Source organism: Marmota marmota, unplaced genomic scaffold (assembly GCF_001458135.2).
Source record: "Marmota marmota marmota unplaced genomic scaffold, marMar, whole genome shotgun sequence".
NCBI classification, from domain to species: Eukaryota; Metazoa; Chordata; class Mammalia; order Rodentia; family Sciuridae; genus Marmota; species Marmota marmota.
In genome coordinates, this window is record NW_025999853.1 from 30,699,776 (window position 1) to 30,720,741 (window position 20,966).

At 34.6% G+C, this 20,966-nt stretch overlaps 1 protein-coding gene and 1 pseudogene across 1 annotated transcript in view; both read right to left on the minus strand.

Moving 5' to 3' along the window:
- Window positions 1–20,966, minus strand: part of Nav3 (neuron navigator 3) — a 339,372-nt gene that overhangs the window by 255,996 nt on the left and 62,410 nt on the right. The gene's annotated exons all lie outside the window — the stretch shown is intronic.
- Window positions 2,659–7,921, minus strand: LOC125617229 (annotated as a pseudogene).

A 20,966-nucleotide genomic window follows, 5' to 3' on the forward strand; every position in this document is an offset into this window, starting at 1 on the left:
GTAGATTTTAAAACATATTCTCCTAAAATAATGTAATTCCAATTAAAAATTGTTTCAAACTACCACATGTTGATATTGGATTTTTTTATTTTTTAATTGCATGATTGAGACACAGAAAATAATTAATTTCTGTAGACTCTCCTTATCTTGATTTTCTTCTCTGTCCATATCTGATGTATTACCTAATATATTCCAAGGAGGATTAAACCTCAGCTACATATTTAGAAAATGGAAGATCATATAATTCCAATTTTATGGGGAGTTGACACCAAATAGGGACACACTTCCAGTTGCCAGAGGAGTAAAGTCCTCCTACCCCACCACTTGTCAGAGACTTATTAAGGTTTAGCTGTTGCTCAGCAAAATTTGTGTTCTGCCTTCCACAGCAGAGCAGTTTCTCACATAGAAGCTTCATTGCAAGCTCTTCTCTCTTGCATTGAGGTTGGGGAAATATGGACTAGTTCCTACCAATGGTCTATAAACTGAAGTGAGTTGAACTTTCAAGCATGACCCATAAAAAAATAACCCATACTCTTAATCAATCCTTTTGACCATAGGCCAACCAGAAGGACATATCTAGGTGGAACAAAGAAACCACCAATGAACATGTGTGCTTCCATTGGCCTGAGCTCTTGAGTGACTGTACAAAACCAAGCATCTGAGCTCCACAACCAGGAAACGCCTTGGACTGTGAGAGTGAGAAACCAACATCTACTGTGCAGAACCACCGAAATCCAGAAGTTTGCTACAGCAGCTGGTGTTAATTTAAATTACAGAGACATTCTTTTTGTAGCCAAAGGCCCTTCACAGAACTCCCCTAGGCACCAGAATTTAATTATGACTCCAACAGAGGGATGAAATCAATTTCTAATATTCCTGTTACATTTATACAAATCATTGACCTGCATCCACAATTCTTGCTAAGGAAACTTGGTCCCTTTGCATTAATGAATTTAATAACATCTTTGAACACTAACTATGGGCTCTTCATCAATAGAAAGTTCCTTCTCTTGAAGCTCTGATCTTGGACCCTGTGAAATGTCCTTTGATTGGTTACTACTAGTTGTGGGCTAAGTGAGTAGAGGAAGGTCAAACTGCCCGGGCCAGGATACTTGGAATTTGATATGAGCTTTTTGGCCCTTAGAAATAACGATGAAATAGAATTAAGTATCAAAAATCTGATATCCTAACTTTGCTTTACAATTTCAAATGGGTCATCTCATTTGTTTCTCACAACTTGTTTGAGGTGAATAAAGAGGTGTTACAAACATAGTCCTAAAATTATGGGGCGATATACTTTTACATAGATTGTTCTGAAAATTAAACATGATTTATGGTACTAATTCTATGCCAATGATTGTTAAAAATTTCAGTAAATGCTTTTTAAAAATATGGGAGATGATTGGTTTCTGAATCTATCATTCCCTCTCTTCTATTTTAGTTCTGATGTGTGTATATAATTATACTCAATGACTTAAATTTATAGTCAACACACACCCCTGCAGCATTCCTTTATTCTTCTTTATGTATAATTGTTTGCCAAGAAAATGTAATTTATATTAATCATAGTATTTAAAAATCAGAATGAAAATAAATAGCTAGTATAGGCAAATTTTTATTATCAAAGTATGCTTTACTTACACTATAAAACTTAAGTAGCCATGAAAAATTTTTTAAAAATTACTTTCATGTAGCAAAGTGAAAAATATGATGCAAAAAAAGATCAAACAATCTTAAGGTGTACGTAAAAAATTCCTCAAAGTAAATTCAAGGTGGAATAATATTTATAATGAGAATGAATCAATTATAGAACTTTCTCTAATTAAAAAATTTTATAATATTATATTACAAATATAAAGGAGACTAGAATCCTCCAAGTAGGTAACATGAACACTCCTCTGTTATTATTCCCATAGATAGAACCACAGGTATCTTGAGGAGTTTCGGCTGAGGGGCACTGGCCATGGGGACTAGAGTTCAGACAATACTGGACAAAGATAGAGGCCAAAGCTGGCAGAGTGCTCCAAAAGCCCAAAACACTGTGGAGCGGCCTACTCATGTGCTGAAAACAGACCAAGGCCTCTGTAGGATGGCAGGAGGTTGTGGGCACATGGGAACTGCAGATATCTGGGTAAACACTGATGAGGGAGTTCCCCAAAATTAGAGTAGTGGAGTCCTGTGATTAAAAGATCATGGGATCTGATAAGAAACAGGACATTTACAGGAGCAGGAGTGAACAGAAAAGCAATTAGTATATCCAAGGGAAGCATTGGCCTCAAAAGGGTAGATATTTTTTTTCTTCTTTTTTAATTTAAAACCAGAATAGCTACTCTGGCATCTTCTGGAAGAACAGGTAATTGGAACTGAGGGCTGAATTAAGGAGAGCTTTTGGGCTGAGAGATGCAGTAGCTTCCATTGAGCAAATGACCAGAAACTCTTACACTTTAGATTTACTTTCACAGAAAGACTCCAAGGTGGAGTTTTAATCTAACTGCCATTGTTCCCAGGTAACAGTGGTCCCTTCACCTTCTGAATATAGCCCTGATTGCTCTAAGGCTTATTTTTATTAAAAAAAAAAAATGGGTGTTTTCCTCTCTTCTCCAGCCCCCGCCCCACCCCCAACAACTAGATTAGGGTGACAGTGTTATCTTTTCTTCCCCTGATTAATAGCCCTTGAACACACCCACTACAGGAAGGAGATGCCTGCTGAAGATCTGGGAAGTGAATATCTCCCAAATTAACAAGTGAATCTAACTCAGCATCAGGATGTTCTGGGACCCCCTACTAGAGCATACCTGGAATGTAACCCTTGAAGAGATCCTTTAAACCCCCCCTGTCCCTCCAGATCCAGAGTCACAATTTTTGGGACAGGAATCCCCTATGTTTCTCCTTTGCTAGCAAAGCAATAAATCTTCTTTTTCCTGTTTCTCAAAACCATGTCCTCATTATCAAATTGGCAATGATTGGCATTAGGGACAGGGACTGAGCTTTTGGTTATACCCACACTATAGCAGTTACTCATCATGTGCTGATTACTTCACAGGTATTATTTTATTTCTCCTCCAAAGGACACTATGACATGGACATAGTTCTAAGGAACAAGAGAGGATCAGACCCATTTACTAACTTGCCCAAAGTCAGCATAACAAGCTGGAATTCAGAACTGCCTCTCTTTTTCTAATACCCATATCTTCTCTGTTGGTATAAACAATAAAAGGGGTACTACTAAATTTTTGCAAAGTGTTAGTTAGTTATTCTATCCCATAGAACAACTGTTTTTCTTAACAATATATAACTTTAAACCTGTGTTTCCTAGTAGATTTTTCGTCTTTTCACATTAGATGGCTCATGTTAACCCCAAATAAAGGAATTCATCTACAAGAAAAACTTATAAGACGATTTTTCCCAAGTCAGTTCCAAGCTGCAGTTCTTAACAATAATATTGTTTTCTTGCTTCAGTATGCTTGGGTTAATAAGAGTTACAATTTGTTGGTTATTCTGGGGTACCAGTGTCTATGACTGGGAATGTATGGTTAATTCTGAGTTTCAGGATTATTAATTGTATTGTTGCTACATGGTTAATCAACATTCTCAATACTTCTATTGAACATAAAAGTAGAATTTTGATCTGTATTCCTCTGGTCCCACCAGCAATACTGCTATTGGTACTGACTTAGCTAAAGAACATGCTTGTCTCAAAAATAGCAAATCAAAATTTGAATAAGCATTAACATTTACAGAATTTTAAATCTTGAATATATACTATATATCTCCTCCATCACTAGATTTATGACAAAAAAAATCCCTATATATTCTCAAAATAGCCTAAATTTAAGATGATGCCTTTTTAAAAAAGTCTGCTAAATATTTCATATACCTCCAAGCTTAAATTTCAACTTACTAAATAGCAGATGAATCTTGGAAATGTGTCCTTTCCATGTTCTTTTGATGAAAAAGTTAGAAAGCCAATTTTTCAACATAGTCCCAAGATTCTCTTTAGCCATTCTACTGCCTTTGGTGACAAGAATATGGACTTAGATAACCAAAATGTATCTGTATGGTGACTTTGAAGGTGAGCTACCCATCTACATTGTCAAAACAAAACAGTCGTCAATCATGTCAGGTTATTTTTCTGATAGTTGCCTTCCCAAGACAAGAGGTTTTTCAAGTTAATATACATTTTTTATTGCTTCCCTTTTGTGATAAACATTGCAAGTTAACATTTGGACTTACTCTTGAGAATCCAGTGGAATGAGAGGGCAAATAATTGGCTATATGAGCTCTTTGTTTGAGTTTAAATGCATTTTATTTTTAGAAGACCTAAATGGCATTTTATTTTCTTAAAAACAATGTCTACACCCCAAATAAATCACTGTCAAAACAAATGAAGAGCTCAAGATGACATGAGTCCCATTTGTCTTAAGTGCTGGTGGTGTGTGGCTAATGAACAGCAGTGATGATGCAGATGATAGATCCACAAGCACTGCTATTCCAGATTTGTTAGATTTATTAACATCTTTCCATTTCTAAACCATCCTTCAAGAAAAATCACACATGAGGACACACCATCCTCACAATAGTCTGAGAACAATCCTGCCATCAGGATTGATGTTTACCCCCATCAAGAACTGGTAATTTTAGAAATTAGTGAGATGGGCTTGATTTTTCTTGCAGGTCTCTCTGGTCCCTGTTTTTCAAGTCTGTCTTTGATTGATTTCATGCAACCTTGACCTATGTCTTGAAGGCATCCTTGTTGAGGCTGGTTTTCTGCAAGTAATCCTTCATTATAATATCGACACCAGTGTTGACCGTACTTTTGGTATTTTCTCTCTCAGAACCCTCACCAGAGGCACTTCCACCAATGAGCATGTCATCAGTGGTACCCTCTGTCCTATACCATCTTGCCTCCCACCTCTAGGCAGAGCCTATCTAGGATCTTCATGAACTTATAAATGTCATAGACTATCCCCCTGTGGTAGATGAGGTCCCTGTGGATTATCATGATTGTGGCTGGAAGAAGAGGACCAGGGCACTAATTCACAGAAGCCCAGAGTGGATGGAAGAAACCTAGAGCTCTTAAAATTTGTACTTTAAATTTATGTGATGAATACTGTGTATAATAGTGCTAAGTTCTAAATCTGTCTCATTTATATTATCATTTCCAGGACCAAAATGTAAGTGATTATTCAGTTCTCTGCAGAAATCATGGGTTATTCACTTCAAATTATAATCACATAGCCCCCACAATGACAAAAGGCCACCAGACAATCAAAGCTTAATTGGGTTTTCAATGAAGTTGAATAAACAGTGGCTCTTTGAGAGTCAGAATTCTGTTGATCTGATCCAATATAAGCAAAGGGAGTATAATTGACACAGAGAACAGTGTACACGCATACTGTCTCAATAAAAACATGACTATTCTCATAAGAAAACAGATGTTTGCTAAGTTAATCTGATTTATTTTGCCTTTTCTGAAAGATATAAAGATGTCCTTGAGTGGTTGCTAGGTAACATATTTGAGTTTAAGAAAAAAGCTAAGACTTACAGACTTGGGAGTATTAATTCATATATATATATATTTCTTTTTGGTAAAATAGGAAATTAGAAAGTAGGTAAATACATAAGACAAAGGCTTAATTTGACATATTTTTCTTACTCTTTCCATACCCACCAATGCAGAGTTGCAATAGTACCCTGTGAGCATTTTCAGAAGTGAAGCAGGATACCCAACCGGTATACCTAGAGAGTCAGACTACTATATGTGAGACTTCTGATAAGGAAGTTGTAAATAAATCACATATGTATACTTCATTTGGTATAACCAATACTTGAAATCATGCGGAAAACCTTGTCAAGAGTTGGCAAAGCAAAGAAAACCTTGACCATAGCTTGGCCTTCACTTTACAGTAAGCCACAATTGAGTCTGCTCTCCTATGCATCCATTTCTCCACCCACAGACACCAAACTTTTGTTCTCATTCTGTGATATTACTACTCATTACAAACATATTCTGTTGTCTTTGAAATACTTTTTTCCTATCTGGTTCCTTAAAAGAAGCTTTCTTTTTTATTCTTTTTCTTTCTTTGAATGAAACACTGGAGTAGCTGTATATATAGTCTCTGTGGTAGAGTGTAATCATGGTCACAATGCCTACTCTTTCTGTAATGATATGGAATCTATTTCTCCAACCTTGGTTTGGGGTTGGCCATTTGACTAGTTTTGTCCATTGCAATCTTTGCAAACATAAATGCAAACAGAGTCTGGGAAGATTTTTGTACAACGGGTCTTGCCTACTTGCTGCTCTTGGAACTCTAAGATGCCATGTAAAAAAGCTTGCCAATCCTACCGCATGATGAAAATTCATTTGGAGAGAAGCTCCAGTCACCCCACAGTACCAGATGAGGTCATCATAAACCAGCTTGCTGAGGGCCATATATAATCCGCAGAAGCAGTCATTTCACTGACCAGAAGCTGATTACAAGCATAAGTGAGTCCATGGAGCACAAGTAAGTTTTAGCGATAAACCCAGTCCATACGGTCAATACAAAAATTTGTGCAGTAAATGGTCATTGCCTTAAGACACGGAGTTTTTGGTTAGTTTTAAGCAAAAACTACTTGATACATTTTCCAGTAAATAAAACAGGTGTGGACATGCTAAAAGAATCCAAATTTAACAGCTCTGGACTGACTGGCATAAAAGGTCTTTGTAATATTGGTTGTGATGATACTCAGCCAAATAGTTTTTCTTTATGGATCACTGGTTTACACAATGCATTTGCAATATGCAAGGTGGTATTTTTCTAAATGAAAATAGCCGTAAGCAAAGGAAGAGTTGGTAAGTGGTATTTAATGTGTTTTATTTAGGAAGAGCTCTAAAAATGTCGGCCAGTGAAATCCCAAGGGTCTAGAAGGAAGAGAGTAACATCATAACAATTCCATATAGAAAGGCAGGTTTATTGCTTGGTTATGATTTATTCAATTTAGATTTCATATCATTTGTTGACCCTTCTGATAGAAAACAATGCTGCCAACTTGGGTACTGGTGAATTCGTTTTTCTAGATTCCATTTTATTCTTTTCAGATTTAAGAACAGAAACAATCAGTTATGAGGATCCACATGGTCACAGCCTTTGGATATGAAAAGTTAGTGTGGGAGTCAGGGTCCTCAGGGAAAAGAGGCCCTTCTTGGTATTATAAACATAAGACATTTAATTTGATATTAATAACTGAAATGATGGAAAGGCAATAAACAAAATAGGGATGTTTAAGTAACCCAGGTTTTAGCAAGAACAGGAAACTACCATCACCTTTATAGCAAGAGGGAAAAGGGCTTTAGAGATGGGAAGCTATAAGGCCACTGAGGAGGGGCCACACTTCCTGTATGAAATGCCAATTCACTCCCCCATAGCAAGGGGGGGGAGAGGGAGGGAGGGAAGAAGGAAGGGAGAGAAGAGAGGGAAGGCACCAAGAAACACCCTGGACTTTGGCCCTGCCCCTTCAACTTCCCACAGCATCCTTCACAGCTGCACAGGCAAACAAGTTAAAATATAGCTTCCTGAAGGGCAGGTTATGGACTGGAGTGTGAGCAGGCAATACCTGGGTACCACAAGAAAGACACTGGAAGAAAATAGAGCTGTTTTAACATGAGAAGCATTAATTATGTTAAACTGTATAATCCCAAGGAGGTAAGTAAACTCAGTAACACACTTAAAATAATTGAACAAGACTAATGACAAAAAAGATGCCTCTTCATCCTTTTATTGCTCATTCAAATTGTTTTTTGATATCATGATAAAAGTTATCAATTAGTATTTTCAATTTAAAGTTAATATTTGAAGTAATGAAGATGATAAGATGTAGAAACATTACTTAGGTTGTAATCCCTGCCTTGGCAGTTAATAACTTTGTAATTGTGGGCAAGTTAATAATGTAAGTCACAGTTTTCTTTTCTTTTTTTTTTTTAATTTTTTATTGTTGGCTGTTCAAAACATTACATAGTTCTTGATATATCATATTTCACACTTTGAATCAAGTGGGTTATGAACTCCCATTTTTACCCCATATACAGATTGCAGAATTACATCAGTTACACATCCATTGATTTACATATTGCCATACTAGTGTCTGTTGTGTTCTGCTGCCTTTCCTATCCTCTACTATCCCCCCTNAACAGACACTTCTCAGAGGAGGATATACAATCAATCAACAAGTACATGAAAAAATGCTCACCATCTCTAGCAGTCAGAGAAATGCAAATCAAAAACCACCCTAAGATAAGTCACAGTTTTCTCATACACAGAACTGAGTAAGAACAGTATTTGTGTAATTTATTTATACTGAAGGTTAAAGTGATAATTCAGGTCAAGTTCTTCCCACAGCATCTGTCATGGAACACAACAACAGTAGATATTAAAGCACTGGGTATTATGTATTGCAAGTTATAGGAATAATATACTCTGTTAAATGTGGCTTTTGTTTTCCATTGTAATTTTCAGATAATAATTAATATTCTATTTATAAGTCTATTTAGACTTAACAGTAAATATCATCTTGATTTGTGCTATTGTCAGAGAATAGCCTGGATATTATTATTTTTTTTTCTCCTGGCATTGAATTCGATCATCTGTATCCTTGGTGTTTTTCTAAAATATTACTCATTGAAACTCTTATCACTCTGGGAATATTACATTTCTAGAAATCACTGTAATACTAAAGCAATGGTGGTTTGGATATTGAGATGAAATTAACATTTATGTCATGATTTTCAGTAATGTATTCTGTCAATCCTAATGTCTATCATAATCAGCATCTATTGTGATCCAACTCAAAAGTTTGGTAGAAAGATATACTTTTAGCCAAATGTCTTTGCAAATGCCTCGTCTTTGGATGTTTTAGGCGGAATGTCATTAATAGATTAAAATATCTTTTAATGCAACAGAAAAAAGTATTAGATAAATTTTGTACTTTAGAATTGTTGAAAATCAGTGGAAAACCTACTGTTCCCCCACCTCAACTAATCCCTAAGAGCTTTTACTCTGTTCCTAATGCCATTTCTCTATCATGTTTCTCTTAGTATATTTAATCATTTCTTTCTCTGTTTTTGTATTTTTCTGTTGAATAAGCTGGACTATAGAAGGTACAATCGGAAATGGTCTTTCGTTTTTTTCTTCAAAACAATATCAGGAGTTGTGGTTTTCTTTTCTCAGAATAAAATATTAAGCTAGTTGTATATATTGTCCAATGTCATTTATTCTTTCAAGTAATATCCGATTATTTGAATGCCTTTGAGTAATATACAGTCTCTTTTATTTTGGTATTTTAAAAATCAAGTGCAATCTAAATCTCCTTTAACATCACAACTTCAGGGCATTATAATCTCTTTTCCCTTGCTCATATGTATGCTCCTCTACAAACATACAAATAGCTCACTCTTCTCATTTTAATCATGTTTTTGCTCAAACATCACCATGTCAGAACAGGGTTCCTTAAATTTCTTGATAAAAATGGTTTGTCCCCACTGCAATCCCATCACTGGCTCATTCCATACATTGCTTTATTTTGTTCAAGAGTTTATCATCACTTGATACACCATAGCTTTCTCTTCCAGTTGCCCCCAACACCCCAACTGTTAGAATGTCAGTTTCATGTCATTCAGCGCTCTGTCTTGTTTACTCCTGTATCACCAGTGGCTTGGACAGGGTCAAGCTCATCAGAAATGCTCTGTAAATATTGATGGGATAAAATGAATGACTGAGGAATGCCTGAGTCCACAGTGTACACATAGCAAACATATTACCAATTTTTAAAACTTCCTTTTCTTTATAGCTCTACAGGAAAAGATAATGCAGTGAATTTATTCCTCAGAGATAGAGTAACTATCTTCAAGGATCACAGGAAAGGTACCCTCCTCATCCCAACAAGATTTTGGAGATATAGAATGGTAAAATTGCAAACAAAAAAAAAAATGCAAAGAATATGCTATCTGTGTGGACTCCATGTTGTGGCTGGTATGTCTTTCTTTCTTTTAACATGAAAAAATCCAGTGGGAAATCCCTGGCTTGTGTGTCTGTTTTTGTCAAACATTCAAAAGTAACTGATAATCTCTACATCTGTTATTTATTTGACAGATCTCCAGAGGGCCATATAAGTGGAAATTTCAGAGAAATCCTAAATATACTCCTTAGCTCTGTGCAATGACAGAAAGAGCTTTTAACTATTATAAAAGTGTTGGGTTTAAATTAATCATTCACACAATAGCTACTGATGCATTCTGAATAAAGCATGTGAAATTCATGATTTGTTCACTATTTTATTTAGAAATAAAAACTAATTACACATATTACATATTGAAATTAGCCCCCCTTGACTCTGGGAAGGAGTAAAAGCCAAAGAAAATTTGCAGCTGGTCAGGAAGTAATCCAGGGAGGAGACATTTTAGCAGAGAAGGAAGAGAAGAGGATTAAAAGGCATGAAGGAAGACATTCAGGGTTTTGTTAGGGTGTTTTCGAGGATTTGACAATTGGAATCCAAAGGAAGCAGCATATCTTCCAAACACACATATATATAAACAAACAAAAGAATCATCAGAAATTAAATGGAGCTACTCTGACTTAGATTTTTTACAAGCCATTTAAATGATTTATTTTGCAAAGATTATCCATGTTGAAACAGATATTTGGTATAAAATAGAAAACACCAGATCACTGAACCATACAAAGGACTCACGCATTTCTTTAAAAAAAAAAAATTTTTTTTTGGTTGTAGATGGACACAATTCTTTTATTTTATTTATTTATGTGGTGCTGAGGATTGAACCCAGTACCCCACACATGCGAGGCAAGCACTCTGCCACTGAGCCACAACCCCGGCCCCGTATGCATTTTTTAAACTGATAAAAGTTTTAATTATTATAATAAGCTTAAATTGCTTTTTTTTTCCTGAATGAAAACAGGTATCTGAACATTGGTTTTTGCAGGATATTTAAGAAATTCAATATTTGCTTTATTCCATAACAGATTAGACAAAACCCCATGGATCTTTTACTCTATATCCACATACGGAATAAAAACCAAGTATAGTTATCCCACAGGGTACTAGTTAACCCTTTGAGAGAATTCAATTCATGCCTGTGATCATAATTTATTTTAATGGAATCCCCAAAACAAAGAAATTGCCGTTTAATGTGATTTTTAAATAAAAGCAAAATCATTTATCTTGCAATTTCATCATGTAGAAACATCTGCAGCAAAACACTAGAGAGCACCCCTGACTAAAATATCAAAGTGACTGCTGCACTCAGAGGCCGGATGAAGTACAAGCAGCATATATCATCTGTGTGCCGCTAAAAATCATCTTACACATTCTCAAACAATTGACTGATCGACAGCTTGATGACTGACTGAATGAATGAAGATCCTGACAGCGAATCAAAGCCATGATCTATTTACATGCCAGTAAGACCAATAGTATTAGTCTGCTGAAGAATGCTAAATGATTCTCTTTTAAGGCAGTTTTAAAAGTTGGCATAGATACAAAATGTAAAATTTATGGGAAGCATTAACCAGCTAAACATCTGCTGAAATTCTGATTCAATTAAAAGCAGAACATCCCATAAAACCTCAACTTGGCTTCCTTAAAATGTCATGGCTCAGATGGAGGGGGGTGGAGCCTTCTGCTCTGGATATGATTAAGATCCACAAAGAATTAAAAACTAAAAAGGAAAAAAAAAGTCAATGTTCAGTGAACCTATATTACAGCCCAGGTAAGTGTTCTTCAAAAATAAATAAATAATTAGATAAATAAATAAATGACAATTAAAAAGCTGCATGAGAAATCTAAGATCCACACCAAACTGAAAAAGGATTTGTACAATAGAAAGAAAGAGAAAGGGACAAATGACTAAGGAAATACACTTTTCAAATCCTATGGAAAAAGCTCTGAGCCTGGCACATGCTAAGAATTGTGTGAACATTTTAATAAATAATATTGTAAGGAGAGAAATTAGGTAAGTGAAAGAGAAGAAAAACACTCAACTCATGTTTTATTTCTAGCCTTCAACCTCCGATAGCATAGTAGAGTTACCATCATTTACACATATACTCCCAGAATTCAGGAACTAATCTTCCAATGAAGTACAATTTGTCTAAGTCAAATTAGCCTCATACCTATAAAAAAATCAAACTATGTTAATGCAGTATATATGAAATTCTGAGAATAATGCCTGGTATATGGTTAAATATTTGATAAATATTAACCATGATCATCAATGAAATCTTCATTCTTTTTTTTTAACCTTAAGTTTATTTATTTATTTTTATATGGTGCTGAGGATCCAACCCAGGGCCTTGCATGTGCTAGGCGAGTGCTCTACCATTGAGCCACAGCCTTAGCCCCTGTTGCAAGAATTCTTTAGAATCCTCTACCATACCCTGATCATGACTGACTGAACGAATGAAGCTCGTGACAGTGAATCAAAGCCATGCTATATTGATTTCACCAGTATTAGCATAAGGACATGCCTTTGGTTTGTCCTTTCAATCTAGCTAAATGGTTCTCTATAAGTATAAGACCTGCAGTGTACAAGAGATAGGAAGTAAAATAAAATGTACGTGTGTGTGTGTGTGTGTTTGTGTGTGTAAAACTGTATCACAAAACCACATACACTATGTATTAGGGCCAAATATGGTATTTTAAATGTGTTTTTTTTCCACTATGCACATTTTTCATGTCATACATGAACTTTAGAAATTCATTAAATAAAACTGTGACTCTAATGAAACTAGAAACCTGAAAATAAGAAACATTAGTAAATGTTACTGAAATAACTGAAGATAAAAGTCAATAAAATTATGAAGTTACTTTAAATATATTGAAATCTTTAAGGGCACTACTTCTTTCCAAAATTCTTGAAAAAATCATGTTTTAAAAATTATAGAGATAATAATAAGATGCTTTTAAAAAACCAAAATAGATCAGTTTTCAAAAGTGAGGAAAATGTGTATTGGCAGATCACTAGCATGATGTTGACTTATAAAAAAAGTTCTAGTGTGTATTATAGTTGACTCTTGAACAACACAGATTTGAACAATGTGGATCCACTTTTAGGCAGATTTTTTAAAATTTTGCCATAATTGCAAAAAACTCAGACATGCCACATAATCTTGAAATATCAAGAAATTAAGATATATCATGAATGCATAAAATACGTGTAGATGCTATTCTATTTTGCTCATTTGCTACCATAAAATATATACAAACCTATTGTAAAAAGCGAAAGTCAATCAAAACTTATACACACAAACATAGACTAAGTGGCACCATTCATAGTCAAATATAGAAAAATGTAAAATTGCAGTACTAAATCATAACCACACAAAATTAACTCCATTACTTTCTATATGTCATAATTTTGTAGCCACCTCTGGTTGTAATGGTGGTGAGCTCAAGTTTGCCAGGTTCTGCTTAACATGCTACATGATGCTAATCATTTCAGTCTGAGCATTTAGTCTCCCCAGTAAATTGTCTGCTGCAGTAAAAAGTGATCTCTCATGGTTCTCACCTATTTTCACCACACATAATAAATATAACATACAAAATAGATGCTAGTCGGTTGGCTTCCAGTCAACAGCAGGCTATTAGTTAAGTTTTTTGGGACTCAAAAGCTAGACATGGCTTTTCAAGTATTAGGGGAGTGTGTGGGCACCTCTAACCTCTGGGCTGTTCAAGGGTCAACTATACTATACAATAGATTTGTGAAATTCACAAATTAAAACATTTTGTTTTTTAAATTTTTAGTACTCAGATCTTATTCACTGGGAATAAGTCAATTCAAATTAACACAATAGGGGGTATGGCTCAGGAGTAGAGCATTTGACTGCAAATAAACACAATATTTTGTAACAAGTTTATTAGGCACTCCTCAGTTTATAGAACCATCCTTTCATTCTCTACCTCAATAGTTATAAAGCACTTTCCCTGTGTGTGTGCCCAAATTTCCCTTTTCATATAAGGGTACCAGTCACAAGATTAGGATCTACCCTAATGGGGTTTGATTCCATTAGAGTTACATTTGCAAATACCCTATTTCCAAATAAGGCCACATTCTCAGATACAGAGTAGTATTTAAGCTTGTCTTTTGGGGTGTAGAAATCAAACCCCAACAGTACTACATTGTAGGTAATTTACATTATACTGCCTTAGTGTTGAACATAAACTTCATCGGAATAGATATCCTTTTAACAGATGAAAAACAGTCTTGCTATTGTTTCAGATGACACTGAAAGTAAGAGAAAAAGGCTTAACTTAAACATAAAACTGATTATAAATGCTATATATTTGAAACTGGAATATAAACATCATGTAGTTACATTATGTATGCTCAATGATGTAATGATCTTTCTGATTAACATGGCCCAACTTCCTTGAACAAATGACAAGTGAATTAAAACATTAATTTTCTATTAAAATAAATACATCTGGTAATAGAATTCAAAGTACACATAGACTATTATAAATAGTTGAAACTTAAAATACATTTCTAAGTCTGAAAGACTGATTTTTGATCAACACTGTGGAATAATTTTTTTTCTCCATCAGGCTATAGATACTTTTAAGTTAAAATTAATTAGAGATGACTATAAATAGTCATTTGTGTATATAGAACAAAAGATCATTTACCAGAATGTTGTGGGAAAATTCAATATAGAATGCAATTCAATGAGTCCTGATTGAAAATAAACCAATATAGTCTGCAATCTGCCCCTATTAATTTATCTTTTAACAGAAACACAGATATAAAATTGAAAGTGAAAATCTGAAGCAATTCAGGTTTGAAGAAGAGACTCTCATAAACTTTTGGAGTTTAGAAAATGTTCATACTTCCACTGGTCAACAGGAGAGACTGATTTTATGATTAATGCTAGATTGAATCATGTACTCTCAGGGGAACTCTAGGACAGATCGCCTGTTCTGGCATTTTTTCTTTTTTTTAAACTGAGGAGTCCTGAGGCTTTGGGCCACTGTTCATATTGAGATGACACTCTGTCCTTCCACCAACATGACACTTTCAGTTTTTCTAGAGCCAGTGGCTGGTTGACCTGATGCAGCCCTGCTCAAAGGGCATTCATTCCTGCTGTCATTCACACAGAACCTCTTCATTGTACACATACTATTTTTCTAGGGACTGCATTCACTTCTCTCCCAAATAGGAAAGTTTTGTGAGTTTTCCCTTTTCTCTTATATTGTTGTTACTGATTAGCTGATTAGCATCTATACTATTGCAGGGAACCTGCTTTCACATGGTTTTCCTGATTTACCTTATTAGCTACCATCTTTTATACCAGCAGCCTTATTTCTCTACACTCAAGGGTATTCTTGAGTATACCCTGTGTGCTGACAGTTCTATTCTTCCTTCTAGGTCACCAACCGCAGGTTAAGAGGATTTGTTGGAACTTTAGCTTCTCAATGAGGAGGAAGACTTCTGGGGGCCAAACAGTAGCCAGTTGCTGAATGAAGTGCAGGTCAAACACAAACTAAGATACAGGCAAGGGATCCTTTTTAGGTAAAAATGTCTTTTTTTTCTTTTAAACAATCTGTTTAAAATAAGAATATCCCAATTTTGTTTCTTTCTTTCCATTTCTTTCTCTTTCTCTCTCTTTCATCCACCCCCTCCTCTTTTCTATATGCTTTCTTTCATTTTTGTTGCTGGGGATTGAACCCAGGGCCTTGCTCATGCTAAGCATGTACTCCTCCACTGAACTACACCCTCAGTGCCCTCAGTCTCCTTTCTAACTGAACTCCCTGTGGGACATAGCTTAAGAACACCCTGATAGTACAATAGTGCTGTTCTGACAAGAGCTTTAACATAAAAACAGTAGGAACATTGTAAAGATGTCTCAAAAATGACAATAGCAAAGACATTTACATGATCCTTTAAATACAATGACATCTTAGTCCTCTAATGGGTATCTATCCCATCAGGGGAAAAATGTATATTAAACTCATATTTAGACATTCATTTTTTGTGTCTAAAGTTTAAAAAATACATTGAACTATAGACCATAATGATTTCAATGGAATCTTTGATTGTTCTAAAGATGAAAGCGATTATCCCACAATATACACAGCATTCATAAAAAAAACATGTATGTAGAAAACCATAAAATTGTTCTACTTCTATGGACATATTAGATAAGGCAAAGCAATCAAAAAGTGCCTAAACTTCCTGACAATAGTTGAGTTTTTTAAAATACAAAAGTATACTGCATTAGGGAATGTTTTAATAAGGAACTAGTCTCAATTAAAAGAGAAATAACAAGCTAATCCAACTTTATTCCATGACTACAAGATATTATTATCCTCATTTTACAGATAAGGAAACTGAGGCTGAGAGAAATTAAATACCTTGATCAGTGTCCACCTGCAGATGGAAAGGCCATGGTTTATATCCTGTCCACCTATTTTCACTCATATTCTTTTTGCTGAATGATGGAATTTATGGTTTATTTTTACTTTCTAATTCTTTAAATATAAACTATTCAGTGTATTTTCATAAGCAAGGATAAAGCACTGTCATTATACAGAAAAAGCAATCTGATCTATAAATTATGGAAAGAAGAAAATCTCTTAGAATGGTATGCTGAAAGTTTCTCTGAAATATTGTGAAAAGTGAAACATTAGGAAAAACCCACCCATTAATCAGGGTATTTTAACTATATCTAATATGGTTATCAAAGAAAACTTGTGCTTTTATGATGAATATTATTTTTAGAAAAATAGTGGAAAATCCAAACATGAGTATAAATGAAATCAGTATCACCAAAACCTGTCTAGACACCAAAAGTGAAAGAATAACAAGTATATACTCTTTTCAAAGTGTATTTACCCTCTTAAAAATATTTGTATCATAGTTTCTTCTTCTAGGAACATATTTATATGCATATTGGTAAGAGATACCCATTGGAAACTATTTTATATAAGACTTCCAAGCTTTTCAGTGAAGCACATTATATTTAGCCCATAAGAAGTTATAAACCATATGTCAGCTCCAATACTTTCTTGAGACATATGTTGTTAGCTTTATATTATATTTATAATACAGTAATTTAATATTTATGTTTATTTCTCAATATGTAATTAGAAGTCTATATGGAAATAAGCAATTTTATATATAAGTTGTTTTGGAACATCCTGCTCACAAACATGCAATTTGTGATTGCTACTTACATAGAGCAGCTCATTATGTTTTAAAAATATAAAATATAAGAAAATTGCTAAAAACCACGATCCAACCACAACTTTATAGTTTTTATATGGGAGTAGTTTATTTCTGGCTTTCCAGAATATTATGGAAGAAAATTATATAGCAATCACTTTGTGCTTAATACACAGGCTACCAACTTTGTTTAGCTACTTGCACTGAGAAGAAAAGTTCATAAATGTTCACACCTACTTACAAGTACATGACAGATAAGAAATGGTGCAATCAGTTAACACTGAGCCTATTAATTGTCCCAGTGATATGGTTAGGATTTTAAATATCCCCCAAAGGCAAGGTTTGTCCAGATGCAGCAAGGTTTAATAGTAGGGTTTTTGGAAGTTGACAGGATTCTGAAGTCTTTGACCTAGTGAATGGATTAATCTATTCATGGATTAATATATTATGAATTTCAGGAGAGAGGTTTTATTATAAGACAAGTGATCTCTCACTGCTTCTTGGCCACCATGCAGGGAGCAGCTTTGTTACTCTGCATGCTCCTTGACATGACCCAGACGCAAACAATAGAGGCAAAGGAGCATGGACTAAAACCACTGAAATGGATCCAAAGTAAATCTTTCATTTTTTAAGTTGATTTTCTCAGGTATTTTGTCATAGTAACAGAAAGATAACACACCCAGTATCATGCAAGGGTCCGATATATTGACTCATTCACTTTGTCTTAGATGTTTACAATGTTAGAAGATGGTTGCCAGCATTTCAGCTTTCTTAACAGAAAATCAGGTATAATAATATATTTATACTGTAGGGTTAGCTGCTCTGCTCCTGGTTAATAAAAATGTTAGTAGTTGAATAGCTAACACTTAGGCAGACCTACAGTGTGCTAGGCATTCATCTGAACCCTTCCATGAACCGTCCTTAAGTCCTCATGACAACTCTGTGAAGAGGGACTCTTTCATTTTAACTGAGGAGGAGAAGTGAAGAAACTTGTCCAAATCACACAGCTAGTGTGTGGTGGAGCTAGAATGTGAACTCAGGCTGATTGGCTCCGTCATAATTTTAACAGTTTGCCACACTGCCTGGATGTTCTCTAATCCCTCAAACCTATCCCATTCCCACCAGTAATTTTTCCTTCCCTGTAATTATTAATGATTGTCTCAATGTGCCATTCAGATATAAAAAACAGGTTTTTAAATGTCCATTACATCAAATATAAATTCATGCAAATAAGATGTAGTTCAAAAGGGGTTTACTGTATAGATTCAGAGGTTTGTCTGCCCTATGGTCATTCCTCTGGATCTAGAAAAGCCATAAGCAGGTAATTAGAAATTAACTGGAAAGCTCTTGGCATCTATTTATTTCTGATGTCTTCATTCATGCCTGCTTTAATCTGTTTCCTTCTTCTCTCACTGTGGATAAACTGGCCTTCTCTGCTTTGCACATCCATCACTAATCCAGGTCTGATATTTCTGAGTTAATTAATCCACATTTGTAGTTTTCTATACTCCTGGTATCACAATGTTCAGCAAGAACGACTAGAGAAGGTAAAGCTTAGATCTAGTCAGAAGTGAACCATAGGGGGCAAGGTCTCCTTGCATACTAACCACTCAGTAGATGGTGGGAACTGTTCTTATGGAAGTGAAAGGAGGCAACCATGGCATGGTGGTTCGAGAAGTTAAGAGAAATCCAAATGTTCTTGTTAGGTCAATAAGTTTCCACTGAGATCAAAACACAGTAGCATATTACTCTAGTAAATTTTGTACAATGTTTATATGGGTTTGGTCGATTAATAGAGCTTCTAAGAAAATATAAATTAATTGCTATTCTTAAAGCTAAACATTATTTCTATTTGGAAATATGTTAGGGTTAATTCCAAAAAAACTTTCAAAAAATGAGAAATGCATTAAATTTGAACAAAAAAATTCAGTGTATATAACTACATAACTAATTACATAAACAAATTACTAACCGAGTATTTTTGAAAATAAATATGAAAAAGGAAAGAAAATACAAGAAATTATGTCACTAAACACCCATACCCCCAGATAAATCACACACATTCTTTAGACTTCCATCAATCCTTAAGTTGAGGTCATTTGACTAATGTGTTTTGAAGGTCTTTTCTAATTTCAAAATTATATGGTGTTATTTTTCACCCACAAATGGAGTAGTTAAGGCAATAATCTAAAATATAAATAAAAATATTTTCAAATGAAATGAGTTACTAATAATATTTTAAAATGCATGGGAAAGAAAAACATTTTCCCCTTGTTGACTACAAGGAATTTATAATTTATAAATTATAATTTATAATTATAAAGATGGTACATTTGAACTTTTTCCCCAGAATAATCTCCACAATTTGCAATATATCTACTTATCTTGAATCTATATTTTGATATTGCAATTGGTATTTTTAAAGAACCAGGTCCCAGAAGACATATATGATACTTTGTGGTATCAACAGGCAACTTTTTTTTTTCTTTTGTACCAGTGATTGAACTCATGGGTACTTAAACCCTGAGCCATATCCTCAGCCCTTTTTTATTTTATGTTTTTATCTTGAAACAGAGTCTTGCCTCACTAAGTTGCTGAGGCTGGCTTTGAATTTGTGATCCTCCTATTTCAACTTCTTGAATCTCTGGGATTACAGGTGTGCATCACTACGTCCAGTGAAAGGGCAAATCTTTAATGAAATAACAAGATGCATTCAAAGCTATTTGGAAACTGTGGAGAGAATATATGGACTTTGCTACCACTAGCTGTAATTAAGAAAATAACTATTCATTCCTTGGTATGTGTATTGACTGTTATACTCTTTTCAGATCTCTTTCTTAGTATTTGAATTAAAGCAACCATATGGCATGGCCCCCACTGTAGAAAATGAACACTAACTCGAGTTCGGATAAAGTGAAGAAGAAAATTAGAATAGACATAATTGGAATGAAATAGTCATGAAAACAAATTTTGATCTTAAGCACAAAACAAGTTAGGATAGAATTAAGAAAACCTGGCAATAGTCCTATGGTAAATTTAAAGAGCACAGCTATGCCTTTCTATTCTGTTCTGTGTTGGTTGGTATTCATGACCACTTACCTTTTGGCATAATCTTATATACTTGGTTTCAATATCAAGGTCAGTCCACATAACATTTAAAACAACAACAACAATGAAAGGCTTATTTAATCAAACAGTTGGCCAGTTTGACAAATCTCTGGTTTGATGAAATTAACCAATTTATAAAGTGAGAATCACTGGTCTAGGAACCAATCTCAGCTAAAGCAGCATTCCTATTAGAGAAGATTAAGTAGAAGAGATCATTAAGAGAAGCTATACTACCAATTAATGTTAATAAAGTAAGATTTCAGGAGATAATTTTTTAAAAAAATACATAATGACTAAAACTTAATGCTAGATATAGAAATTAAGAATACAAATTACTTGTTTCAGAGCCAAATAAATGGAAATACATTTATTATGAACTAACTTATTCCACTCTCAACACTTTTTACCCATGTACCAATGTGTGTGTGTGTGTGTGTGTGTGTGTGTGTGTGTGTGTATCAGACAATTATTGCTGCATCCAGAGGGCACCTCTTATATGCTACTCAAAAGACAGTACTGGGAAACAAACTCAGTGACCCCAAACAGAAACTCTAAGGAACTGATGTTGCTTAACTCTAACTGGTATAAAGAAATCCAGCTGAGACTGAATTTGAGGCAGAGCAGAAAAAAAAAAAAAAAAAAAAGA